The 13,418-nt window shown below is 37.8% G+C and overlaps 1 long non-coding RNA gene across 1 annotated transcript in view; it reads right to left on the bottom strand.

The window, feature by feature from the left end:
* Positions 1–10,862: 10,862 nt before the first annotated feature.
* LOC125668557 (uncharacterized) overlaps positions 10,863–13,418 on the bottom strand; it is an 8,621-nt gene continuing 6,065 nt past the window's right edge. Inside the window, exon 6 of the long non-coding RNA XR_008798482.1 lies at positions 10,863–13,418. This exon is cut by the window's right edge and continues 218 nt beyond it. This is a non-coding gene — a long non-coding RNA (uncharacterized LOC125668557).

Genomic DNA, 13,418 nt, shown 5'->3' with positions numbered 1-13,418 from the left:
CGCCACACTCAACAATTTTTCAGTTATCTGGTGGCGCCCAGTTTTTATTGGTGGGAAAGAGAACCCAGATACAATGGACTTGGGAAGAGACCACCGACCTTCCGAAAGTAAACTGGGAAACTTTCTCACTTACCGAAGCGAGCGGGATTCGAACCCGCGCCGACCCGAGGTGAAAGGCCTCGTGATTTTCAGCGCGATGTTCTAACCACTCGGGCACGGAGGTCCTATTGCTCCTAAAGAAGTGAAACAAACATATAGTGAGTGTACATTTGACTGGATATTTATAATACTGGTTGTATTGAGTTGTGATTTGTTATCATTTTGAAGTATTAGTACATTTCAGATCAATGTGAATCTTGAGTTTGTCTTCTACAGAAACTCCAGGTGAGTTATAGTGGATGGCAATTCTACAACCCTGTGTCGGGTCTTCAATACACGTATCAACACTTCGCCGCGAGTTACGTCCCTTTGCGGGGTCAGCCAAAGGTCAATCGGTGAACAACCAAGTTTTCCTTCTTTACCTTACCAAATGTAAGATGGTCTTAGCCAATTACCAAGTTTTCATACACATTAATGGGTTGCCCCAATCTGGGGCATTATTGTAGTTGACTGCAATTGATGAAAAAATAACAGATGTCAAAGCTACAGATAGGAAAATTACAAAGGCCAATGTAGGGAAATACGATTTTTGTCCGGGAGATGGCAGACAAGGCACGTAACTTTCGCGAAGTGTTGATACGTGTATAAGACCTGGTGTTTTAGTGTCTTTGAAATATAGTGTACACGCATGTCAATACAAAGTCTATTTGAGAAGTGATTGTTGAGTGTGTTGGAAAACATCAATCAATTACTAACTGTGACCCGATACAATGGTACCAAGTCACCGTGTATACCAGTGTCGAAGTAATTTATGTTTTCTTCATACAATTGCACCTTGTACAACCGTCACCTTGGAGGAAGTCGTAAATGCCGCCAGGGGGAGTCGATTATCTTCGATAATACCCGCTTCAGAGTCGGACGAAAGGTAGGTCAGAGCTTTTTATTGCATTTGTAACCATAACTTCAACAAACTATGTATCGCACGGAACAAGACAATAATTAAGCTACATCTACATCTGCAGTTTGTCTGGATTAATCTGCTAGTTTGTTCAAACACTTAGACACTATTTGTAGAACTGAAATGTTTTGCTGTTGCGGTGATAAAAAATTGAATTATATAATATTGACGCAGCAAATGTTGATAGAATTTAAGTTATATGTATCATTTTACGTTGCTCTTTATTGCTTTATATTCAGGATTTGGAAAATTCTTGTTTAAAGAATGCATGAGGTTGATTTATTTAAATTTGTTAAAGTAACGGAGGGGGGGGGGGTCGATTTTGCGGTAAAGATTCAGATAGGGGGAGTCGCAAAACAACTTAAGCGTTTATAATTAAAGGGACATAGACACGATTTGAGCCGAAATTGTCCAAATTTCATAATTTACATGTAACGGCAAAGACAACAAACACTAATGAATCTCATAATTCCTATAAAAAATACAAATCAGAGAGATGGGCAAACACGACCCCTGGACAAACCAGAGGCGATATCAGGTGCCTAGGAGGAGTAAGCATCCCCTGTCGACCGGTCACATCCGCCGTGAGCCCTAATCCCCGATCAGGTAAACGGAATAGTCCGTAGTCAAAATCAGTGTGCCAAGAACGGCCCAGCAATCGGTATGAAGTACATCAGACACTATTTGTCCTGATTGATTGATTGATTGAATATTGTTTAACGTCATTCTCGAGAATCTTTCACTCATATGGAGACGTTACCACTGACGGTGAACGGCTGCAAAATTTAGGCCTATGTTCGGCCCTTATGGTCTTTGTTCAGGGATCGACCGAGGGATCTTTATCGTGCCACACCTGCTGTGACACTCGACCTCGGTTTTTATACGCTCGTCTTAAGGTATTATGGTATGGCGTTCATGTCCGTCTGTCCATCCGTCTGTTAGCTTTTTCGTATCCGACCCGTAACTTAAGTACTACAAGGCCTAGAATCATCAAACTTTGTATGTAGATACATCTTGGGTAGAAGGTGTGTCGCACATTAAAACCAGGTTACTATGACTTTTCATTAAGAAGATATCCGTCTGTCCATCCGTCTGTTAGCTTTTTCGTGTCCGACCCGTAACTTAAATACTACAAGGCCTAGAATCATCAAACTTTGTCTGTAGATACATCTTGGGTAGAAGGTGTGTCGCACATTAAAACCAGGTCACTGTGACTTTTCATTAAGAAGATATGGCCATATATGGCAAAAACTTGTCCGGCTCATAACTTGAAAACTATTAGACCTAGAATCACCAAAATTGGTCAACTAATGCATCTTAGGTAGAAGGTGTGTCGCATCCTACTTTAAGGTCACTGTGACATTTAATTAAGGTGATATAAAAAAAATGTTTTTATGGGTACAATCTATACTGTTAACAATATGTGACGGGCGTATCATGTGCCGAGGCGGTGCACTTTATTGCGGTCTGTTATGAGAAGCAAGGGGGTACTGCAGACCTATTCTAACCCGATTCCCCACGAGATCATGGAAGGTTGTAATGACAAACTAGATCGTTATAACGACCGTAGAATTTGTGAAATGCTCGGTAGAAACCTCTGTAACATCAACTTGTATGTCAGTAATCCTATTCTTCATATTCAACCATTATTATCCCCTACCGACGAAGTCGAAAGTGACTTTAGGTTTCCGCTCCGTCAGTCTGTCTGTCCGTCAGTCCAGTTTTCCGCACTTTTTTCTCTGTTCTTGCAGATTTTTATATGATATTTGGTATATTCCTTTGCCATAACAACGTACAGATCAAGTTCGAATTTGGTCCCGGTCCATTGATTTTTACTTAGTTATGGCCCTTGGCCAATTTCAACCAAACTTGCCACAAAGCATCCTTGGTGAAGGACTTTCAAGTTTGATCAAATAAAGGGCCATGTCCCCTTCAAAGGGGAGATAATCACAAAAATGCAAAAATAGGGTGGGGTCATTTAAAAATCTTCTCAAGAACCACTGGGCCAGAAAAGCTGAAATATACATGAAAGCTTCCTGGCATATTGAAGATTCAAGTTTGTTCAAACCATGGCCCCCTGGAGTATGATGGGGCCACAATAGGGGATCAAAGTTTTAAATACAAATATATAGGAAAAATCTTCTTCTCAAGAACCACTGAGCCAGAAAAGCTGATATTTACATGAAAGCTTCCTGACATAATGCAGATTCAAGTTTGTTCAAATCATGGCCCCTGGGGGTATAATTGGGCCATAATAGGGGATCAAAGTTTTACATACAAATATATAGGAAAAATCTTCTTCTCAAGAACCACTGAGCCAGAAAAGCTGAGATTTACATGAAAGCTTCCTGACATAATGCAGATTCAAGTTTGTTCAAATCATGGCCCCGGGGGTTGGATGGGGCCACAATAGGGGATCAAAGTTCTCCATACTAATATATAGGAAAAATCTTCTCAAAAACCACTGAGCCAGAAAAGTTTATACATGTATTTACATGAAAGCTTTCTGACATATTTCAGATTTCAGTTTGATAAAATCATGGCCCCCAGGGAGGATGGGGTCATAAGGGGGGGGTTCAAAGTTTTGCATATAAATATATAGGGGAAAATCTTTAGATATGAGCATAGTGAATCAGGTGAGCGATGTGGCCCTTGGGCCTCTTGTTTTGGTTGTGCTTGCAGATATTCATTTGATATTTGGTACATTGCTTTGGCATAACAAGTTACCGATCAAGTTCGAATTTCATCTCTGTCCATTGATTTTTCATTAAGTAATGGCCCTTGGACTTAGAAAAATAGCATGGATTGTCAGTTTACATCCAAGTTTCTTATCTCTGTAGATAAGAGTACTACACTCATTAAAACTTATAGCATAGTAATACAACAATATAGCTAAATTATTCATGATCACCTAAATGTCACAGTTTATTGATTTGGTTAAAGACCTAATTAAACCTTATTATAAATTTCTCCTTTTTTCCCCGGGTTTAGTCTCTACTCAAATAGTAGTTGATTTCTTATCCTGGTTCCCCAGTTTTCCCTTTTACCATAACCTAGATAATGAACTTTGAATAATTTTGTGGTACAGTAATTTTTGCAACCGGTAGGGAACTATGTATTTCCATGCAATACTCTCAGAATGCTTGTTTGTTTGAAGATTCAGATAGAGGGAGTCGCAAAAAAATGTAAAGGTTAGAATTCCTCAAAGTGTGTATTAAAATAAGGTGGGGTTTTTTTTCCGCACAAATGTTTTGATTTGAAAGTACTTTTACAACAGGCAGTGATAGTTCCATCGCCAAACGCTCGGCATCGGGTGTGAATGTCACGGCTCCTCGGAGATGACCTTAAAAACGGATGACCCGTGTCACAGTAGGTGTGGCACGCTAAAGAACCCTCACTGCTTAATGGCCGTAAGCGCCGAGCATAGGCCTAAATTTGAAGCCCTTCACCGGTCTTGGTGACGTCTCCATATGAGTGAAAAATTCTCGAGTGAGACGTTAAGCAAGATACAATCAATCAATTACCTGATTTCTAAAAATGACCAGAAATAAGCAGCAATCACTTTGGCTCCATCAACCAAAGAGAAGAAAAATACAAATTAACCCTTGCAGCTTGAATATTTTGTGATCGCTCAAGGCACCAGAACTTGTATAAGAAGATCCACAAACTTTACAAATAAGCTTCTTTTTTGTTGCATCATCATGTGTAATGAGATTTCGATTCATAAGCAATTTATGAGTGAACGATTTACCACAGTGACTATAAAACTTCTTATCCTCGAAATGTGTCTGTAGATGCCTTTGGAGATTTCATTCCATTTGAAGTACTTTAGTGTATTATTGTAAGTATTAAAATATTTGTAAATACATGTATTAATTAAATAATGGAACCATAAATATGAAAAATAAGATTATAAAATTTGATCAATTTCAGCTTTAATTAATTTAATTTAATTATAAACGCTTAAATTGTTTTGCGACTCCCCCTATCTGAATCTTTACCGCAAAATCGACCCCCCCCCCCCCTTCCGTTACTTTAACAAATTTAAATAAATGTACCCCATGCATCCTTTAAAGAAGAATGTTCCATATCCTGCAATAAAAGGCAACAGTAGTATAACACGCCTCGATAGAGGGTTCAACTGAGTGCAGGTTTTACAGGGGGTTCAACTGAGTGCAGGTTTTACAGGGGGTTCAACTGAGTGCAGGTTTTACAGGGGATTCAACTGAGTGCATTTTGAGTGGAGGTATTCAAATGAGTTGAGTTTTGAGTGCAGGGGTCAAGCTGGCTAGGTGAGAAATCTGAGCAGATACCGTGTGAACGTTAGCTTTGACGTTTGATTTTGTGAAAGTCGCTTTTGACTTTGAGTGTATACAAGTCCAGATATTTCCCCAGTTATGTAATGAAAGAAGAACAATTGTTTAAAGTTTACAGTTTTTATTAAATGAACAATTAAAAAATGAGTTTACATAACGATTTTTAAAGTCCCCAGAACCCGTACTTTCGTTTTGACTTCTCTAAAACGCGGGCTATTTTCTGAAAATCGCTTTGACTTTGTTTTGTAAACAATGAGCTCAGCTATTCGGTAGTTTTATAAAACAGAATTAGGTTAACATGCAAAGAGTTTATCAATGTTTTATAGAATAAAAACTTTTGATTTAAGTTTACACATTTATTAAATGAACAATTAAAAGCGAGTTAACACAAATCTGAAACAATTTTACATAGAGTTAAAATTATCGAGAGGCGGGGTCAAGCAGGTTAAGTTGCAGGTGTCAGGTGTGTGTGTGCGAGTGCTCGTGTTAGAAAGTTATAAAAACGCGATACAGACGTAATGGTTATCTTCTAGCATCCGAGTAATATTCACATTATCAAATAGATGGTTGGTCCTTCTGTCACGAGTGCGCGGAGCGAGTAAGAGTAAGCGGGGACATTGTGTTCGGTTATATTTTAAGGTATCCGATCCATAAAAGCATTTATTTTCACAAAAAGTCAATATTTGTAGCACTAAATCTTTTGTGAAAACAAAATGCCTGATTTTTAGTGAGATAAAGATGGCAGAAAGAGTAGATGATACCACATCTTTTTATACTGAATTAGATTTTTTTGTCAGAGTTATCTCCCCTTGTAGAAAGAATTAAATATTTTCATAACTTGTATGGTGACCTTTACTTTTCTTCACATATTTTGAAAGACCATGGTAATAGGAATCTTTTCACCTTGAGCTTTCTTTGAAAATTATATTCTAATTGACTTTATATGTCAGAAATGTGTGTTTCCCATAGGAATTAATGTTAATATCGATAACAGATATTTCTTATATTTCTTGTCAATTTTGAAAATTCTTCTGGTGAATCACTGTGTATGTTAATTATCTTTCATTTGATACCAAGTTTTGTATTACATAACAATTAATTATCGGGGGAAAAATTAAGGGTTTTATGGATCGGATACCTTAATATAAAACTAGTTCTATCGCTATAGCTGTTACCAAGCTAAATATCTCAACTTATCTAGTAAAACACTTTTCGAATTCCGTACCCTCCTAAGGTCACTATTCCGCACCCCCAAATGTGGAGTTGTACACGGTGTTGTTTGATATACATGTATGTATAGGCAAATGTTATGTACCGTACATGTAAGTCTAAATTTTTCACTTTAAAGATGATTACAAAAAATTTAGTTTTTTTTTTAACTGTGGAAAAATGGAAAGGAAAACATCAATTTTAGTGTTCCAAAACAATTCTTCCTACTCTTTAAATATAGTAGTAGTAGTTTATTTATTTATAGTGATATGTGTATTTTCACAAACATTCTGTGAACATACAGTGTAAAAATAAATCAAACATCCGGCCTATATGCCACTTTAAACACAAAACTTAAATGCAGTACATCAAGAGAAAAGAAACATAATGATAAGAAATAAAGAGGAAACACATGAAAACATACAAGTTGTAAGTAAATACCTGCAGTACCAAATTCATCAATGTGTTTTATGGGATAATTGGAAAAGTATAAAACCATATGTACGCAGATATTGATACATATACACATAATTTACAATCTTAATTTTTGAAAATAACTGACTGTCTACGCATTTAAAATGAAGAATACAAATACTTTGCAACCTGGCGAGGATAATTCAAAATTAGCATGCATAATACACATGTACACCAATATATGAGGAATTGGTACGGGGAAAATCACTAGGTGTATCATGCCACCTTGAGTATAAAGACCTGAAAATCCGAAGATTGATTGATTGAATATTGTTTAACGGGAGTCCCGCTCGAGAATATTTCACTCATATGGAGACGTCACCACTGCCGGTGAAGGGCTGCAAAATTTAGGCCGATGCTCGGCGCTTATGGCTATTGAGCAGGGAGGGATCTTTATCGTGACACACCTACTGTGACACGGGACCTCGGTTTTTGCGGACTCATCCAAAGTACCACCCAATTTAGTCGCCTTTTACGACAAGCAAAGGGGTACCGAGGACCTATTCTAACCTGGATCTCCACGGGACGAAAATCCGAAGAAGAAAACAGTGTGGAAGGCGTTGAGAACGACACCACTTAATCCAGCGTACTTCTAGGTGATGTACATGTATTAACAGACTTGATTTTTCACAGAATAACCTCAAATCGCCAAGGTCTTCTTTTGATGCCTGATAAGAACGCCATTGTTCCGTGTGAAACAAATTGGAAAAAATTAAAATTCGAAAAAGTTAATTATTTTTCCGTTCGTAATTAATAAGAAGTGAACAATTCTTGAGAGGGACGTCAAACACAATCAACCAATTAATCAGAATTTATAAACGACTGTGTCACTCATTCATGAGGAACATGTCTTCAAACATTTATCTAGCCTTGTCACTCAGTACACAATTAGATGTACTAGGACCATGCTCCCAGAAGTAAGAGATGGAAGTCACAAACATTGTATAATCACCAGTTTATGACCATAAATGTCAATATTCAGTGGCGTAGTTTCCATTGAGGCAACCGAGGCAGCTGCCTCGGTAAAAAAAAAAAAAACCTTTTACGTTGTTAAAATGTCGATAGCTTCTGGGGGGCGCAAACCCCAGACCCCCTGCCTCGGTAATATTATAACCCAAGCTACGCCTATGATATTGACTATCTAAAAGCAATCGATTTTGTTTTTAAATCTTGTGCACTTTCAGACATGCAGTACCGATGCATATTATATACTCCACTTTACAATTAATTCCTGATGTCTTCTGTACTTCATTGTCTATAATAGCAGTAGTGTTATTTATTCGTACTAGTTATTTTAATTGAAACTAAAACTGTACAGAACTTCAATTTTATCAATGTATTGAACTTTCTAATTTTCAGTTAACTGATGATAGTAGTTTATAACGTTTAATTTGTCAGATGCGCAAGATATGCTATGGTCTATGTTGTAACATACTATGGGTACCAACTTAAAGTACCTTCCCTCTAACAGGTACCAGATTATAAAGCACTCTCTCTAACTGGTACCAGATTATAAAGCACTCTCCCTCTAACAGGTACCAACTAATAAACACTCTCCCTCTAACAGGTACCACATTATAAAGCACTCTCCCTCTAACAGGTACCAACTAATAAACACTCTCCCTCTAACAGGTACCAGATTATAAAGCACTCTCCCTCTAACAGGTACCAGATTATAAAGCACTCTCCCTCTAACAGGTACCAACTTATAAGACACTCTCCCTCTAACAGGTACCAACTAATAAAGCACTCTCCCTCTAACAGGTACCAACTTATAAGGAACTCTCCCTCTAACAGGTACCAACTAATAAAGCACTCTCCCTCTAACAGGTACCAACTAATAAACACTCTCCTTCTAACAGGTACCAACTTATAAGGCAACCTCCCTCTAACAGGTACCAGATTATAAAACACTCTCCCTCTAACAGGTACCAGATTATAAAGCACTCCCATCTAACAGGTACTAACTTATAAGGCAACCTCCCTCTAACAGGTACCAACTTATAAGGCAACCTCCCTCTAACAGGTACCAACTTATAAAGCACTCTCCCTCTAACAGGTACCAACTTATAAGGCAACCTCCCTCTAACAGGTACCAGATTATAAAGCACTCTCCCTCTAACAGGTACCAGATTATAAAACACTCTCCCTCTAACAGGTACCAGATTATAAAGCACTCTCCCTCAAACAGGTACCAGATTATAAAGCACTCTCCCTCTAACAGGTACCAACTAATAAAGTACTCTCCCTCTAACAGGTACCAACTAATAAAGCACTCTCCCTCTAACAGGTACCAACTTATAAGGCAACCTCCCTGTAACAGGTACCAACTTATAAAGCACTCTCCCTCTAACAGGTAACATATTATAAAGCACTCTCCCTCTAACAGGTAACATATTATAAAGCACTCTCCCTCTAACAGGTACCAGATTATAAAGCACTCTCCCTCTAACAGGTACCAACTTATAAGGCAACCTCCCTCTAACAGGTACCAACTTATAAGGCAACCTCCCTCTAACAGGTACCAACTTATAAAGCACTCTCCCTCTAACAGGTACCAACTTATAAGGCAACCTCCCTCTAACAGGTACCAGATTATAAAGCACTCTCCTTCTAACAGGTACCAACTTATAAGGCAGCCTCCCTCTAACAGGTACCAACTAATAAAGCACTCTCCCTCTAACAGGTACTAACTTATAAGGCAACCTCCCTCTAACAGGTACCAACTAATAAAGCACTCTCCCTCTAACAGGTACCAGATTATAAAGCACTCTCCCTCAAACAGGTACCAGATTATAAAGCACTCTCCCTCTAACAGGTACCAGATTATAAAACACTCTCCCTCTAACAGGTACCAGATTATAAAGCACTCTCCTTCTAACAGGTACCAACTTATAAGGCAACCTCCCTCTAACAGGCACCAACTAATAAAGCACTCTCCCTCTAACAGGTACCAAATAATAAAGCACTCTCCCTCTAACAAGTACTAACTTATAAGGCAAACTCCTTCTCACAGGTACCAACTAATAAATCAACCTCCCTCTAACAGGTACCAGATTATAAATGGAGGATATTTTATAATCTGGTACATGTTGGAGGAAGTGTGCTTTGTAAGTTGGTACCTGTTAGAGGGAGGGTACTTTATAGAATCTGGTACCTGTTAGAGGGAGGGTGCTTTATAAGTTGGTACCTGTTAGAAGGAGAGTGCTTTATAATCTGGTACCTGTTAGAGGGAGGTTGCCTTATAAGTTGGTACCTGTTAGAGGGAGAGTGCTTTATTAGTTGGTACCTGTTAGAGGGAGAGTGCTTTATTAGTTGGTACCTGTTAGAGGGAGAGTGTTTTATAATCAGGTACCTGTTAGAGGGAGAGTGCTTTATAATCTGGTACCTGTTAGAGGGAGAGTGCCTTATAAGTTGGTACCTGTTAGAGGGAGAGTGCCTTATAAGTTGGTACCTGTTAGAGGGAGGGTGCTTTATAATCTGGTATCTGTTAGAGGGAAGATGCTTTATGATTTGATGATAAAGCATTTTATCTCAAAGAGGTACCAAGTTATACAGCACCCTAACTCTAACAGGAAGCAGTGTATCCTAGGACTAAAATAATTATAGCTTCTCCCAAAGTAGAACTTCTATTGTGCTTATCAAAAACAATCATTGTCAATAGTACAGTGTACTTGGGATCAGCTGGACTTGTTACACTACAGAAATCATGGAACACACTGTTTCCATGTTGTACCTGTTTGTTTGTGAATCCCAGATGATGTTCAACAACTTGTTCAACACCTTGTTTGAAATGAAAAGACTTGTAAAGTTTACAAATTTATTATAGCACAAGTCAATATTGTTTTAGAGTAGCTGATAACAAGTAATAAGTTTTCCAATAAAAATAAATGAGTATAAGCAGAAAAGGTTACATAGGGTGTTTTTCTGATGCCATTTCTAGAATAAAGTGCACCGCCACGGCACATGATACGCCCGTCACAGACTGTTAACAGTATAGATTGTACCCATTAAAACATTTTTTATATTACCTTAATTAAATGTCAAAGTGACCTTAAAGTAGGATGCGACACACCTTCTACCTAAGATGCATTAGTTGACCAATTTTGGTGATTCTAGGTCTAATAGTTTTCAAGTTATGAACCGGACAAGTTTTTGCCATATATGGCCATATCTTCTTAATGAAAAGTCACAGTGACCTGGTTTTAATATGCGACACACCTTCTACCCAAGATGTATCTACAGACAAAGTTTGATGATTCTAGGCCTTGTAGTATTTAAGTTACGGGTCAGACACGAAAAAACTAACAGACGGACGGACAGACGGATATCTTCTTAATGAAAAGTCACAGTGACCTGGTTTTAATGTGCGACACACCTTCTACCCAAGATGTATCTACAGACAAAGTTTGATGATTCTAGGCCTTGTAGTATTTAAGTTACGGGTCGGACACGAAAAAGCTAACAGACGGACGGACATGAACGCCATACCATAATACGTCCCGTCTTAAGACGGGCGTATAAAAAGGCTTTAAATAGTATCAGCCATCATCAGGCTGTCATATACTTTCTTTCCATGAATAAAAGCTCCTAAACTTAAAAGTGACAGGAGGCCGGTAGATAGACAACTAGAGCTCTGCGGAAAATATTTCCCCAAAATTTACCATGATCAACAATCTGTAAATATTCTAAAACACCAAAGAAGTTATTTACAAAGACCCTAGTTTCAAAACTGTGAGAGGAGTTAAAAGGTCAAACCGTCATTTATTTAATACATGTATATTTCCTCAAAAACTGACTCGGTTAAACCTGTAATTTTCAACAACAAAAAAAAATTAAACAAAAATCAAAATCATAGCCACATACACATTTTCCATACCCATACAAATACTCTGCAGAATAAGGTTCTCAGTTGAATATTGGGAGAAATTTGACAAATCATGTACTTTCTATGTAATGTTTCCTCAAAATACTCAGTTCAAGAATCTGTAATTTTCTCAAACAAGGTTTTCCTATTAAGTGAACCTACAACCTTGACCTTAAAAAACAATAAGCATCTTCCTTTTATGGTGATCAAATGTACCAAGTTGTAAGATTCTGGAGCTTACGGTTCAGTCTGTATCCCATCTTACAAGGTCCGGACAGACAACACCATACCATAATATGTCCAGTCTATGACGGGCAAGTACCATAATAAGAAAATCTAAAGTTATGACCCTAACAAGCTTTCACAAACTATAAAACATGAGGTGTTTGTAAAACATATAAGCCCCCATGGTGCAAAATTGAAAAGGGTTATACACATGCATAATTTGATTGATAGTAGTATCATCAATTCGAAATATTGAGCAAACAATATCTTCCTGTGTCAAGAGTGGATTGACCAAGTGACCTAAAAATCAATAGGGGTCATCTACTCCTTATGCTGTACCAGGTTTGGTGTCAATCAAGCAAATAATTCTTAAAACATAAGAGACAATATATTACTATGTCCAGTTTACCCCTTGACTTTTGACCATGTGACCTCAAATCTACTCCTTGAGATGTACCAGTGTACCAAGTTTGATGTCTGTCAAGCAAAGGGTTCTCAAGATATTGAGCAGGCAGTGTCTTCCTATGTCCAGAGTAGATTGACCCTTGACATTTCGACCAGAAAAACAATTGGGGTCCTCTTCTTTTCATAACCAACCCACATATGAAATATATTACAATCAAGTGAATGGTTCTTAAGATATTAAGCGGACAACATGTGGTCTACCGACCGACCAACAGGTGCAAACCAATATGCCCCTCTTCTTTGAATGGGGGCATAAATATAGTGTTATAACACTAAAAGGCTTCCATACATCTAAAAGTAACATAGGAAAAGGCTAACTATAGAAACATTGAGATAGCCTAAACACTTAAACTCTGAAAAAGTAATATCTGATACTACCCTGAACCAAGTAAATTGACTCTGCTAAGGTATTTACATATTATAATGTTAGATCTAAATTGTTCCCTAACTCAATGTTATGTTCATTTCCTACTCTATGTAAAAGATAAGAGGCGAACACGAAATTCATGTGAAAAGTACAAACCTTAGAGTTCTTTAACCTAGCAGAGTGAGTAAATCTGAGTCAGCTCCTTATATAGGGCTGACAAAATCAATGGGATACTAAATATAAATGCTCAATCTGATAACCCAGGATTAAGCCTCTTGGCCAATGAAATTGCAGAAAACAAATTATGTTCAGGAAGACTGGCATAATGGCAGGTATAATGAATTACATAGCACAGTGAAAGGTAAACATGTGAAACATTAAGATATTTCTTTTATAAAATCTTAAATGTAAAGTTTGAAAAGGTTGCATGTATAGTAC

The sequence above is a fragment of the Ostrea edulis genome, chromosome 9, assembly GCF_947568905.1.
Source record: "Ostrea edulis chromosome 9, xbOstEdul1.1, whole genome shotgun sequence".
NCBI lineage: Eukaryota > Metazoa > Mollusca > Bivalvia > Ostreida > Ostreidae > Ostrea > Ostrea edulis.
The sequence above is the reverse complement of the archived record's forward strand: the minus strand, read 5'-3'. Positions and strand labels throughout refer to the sequence as shown.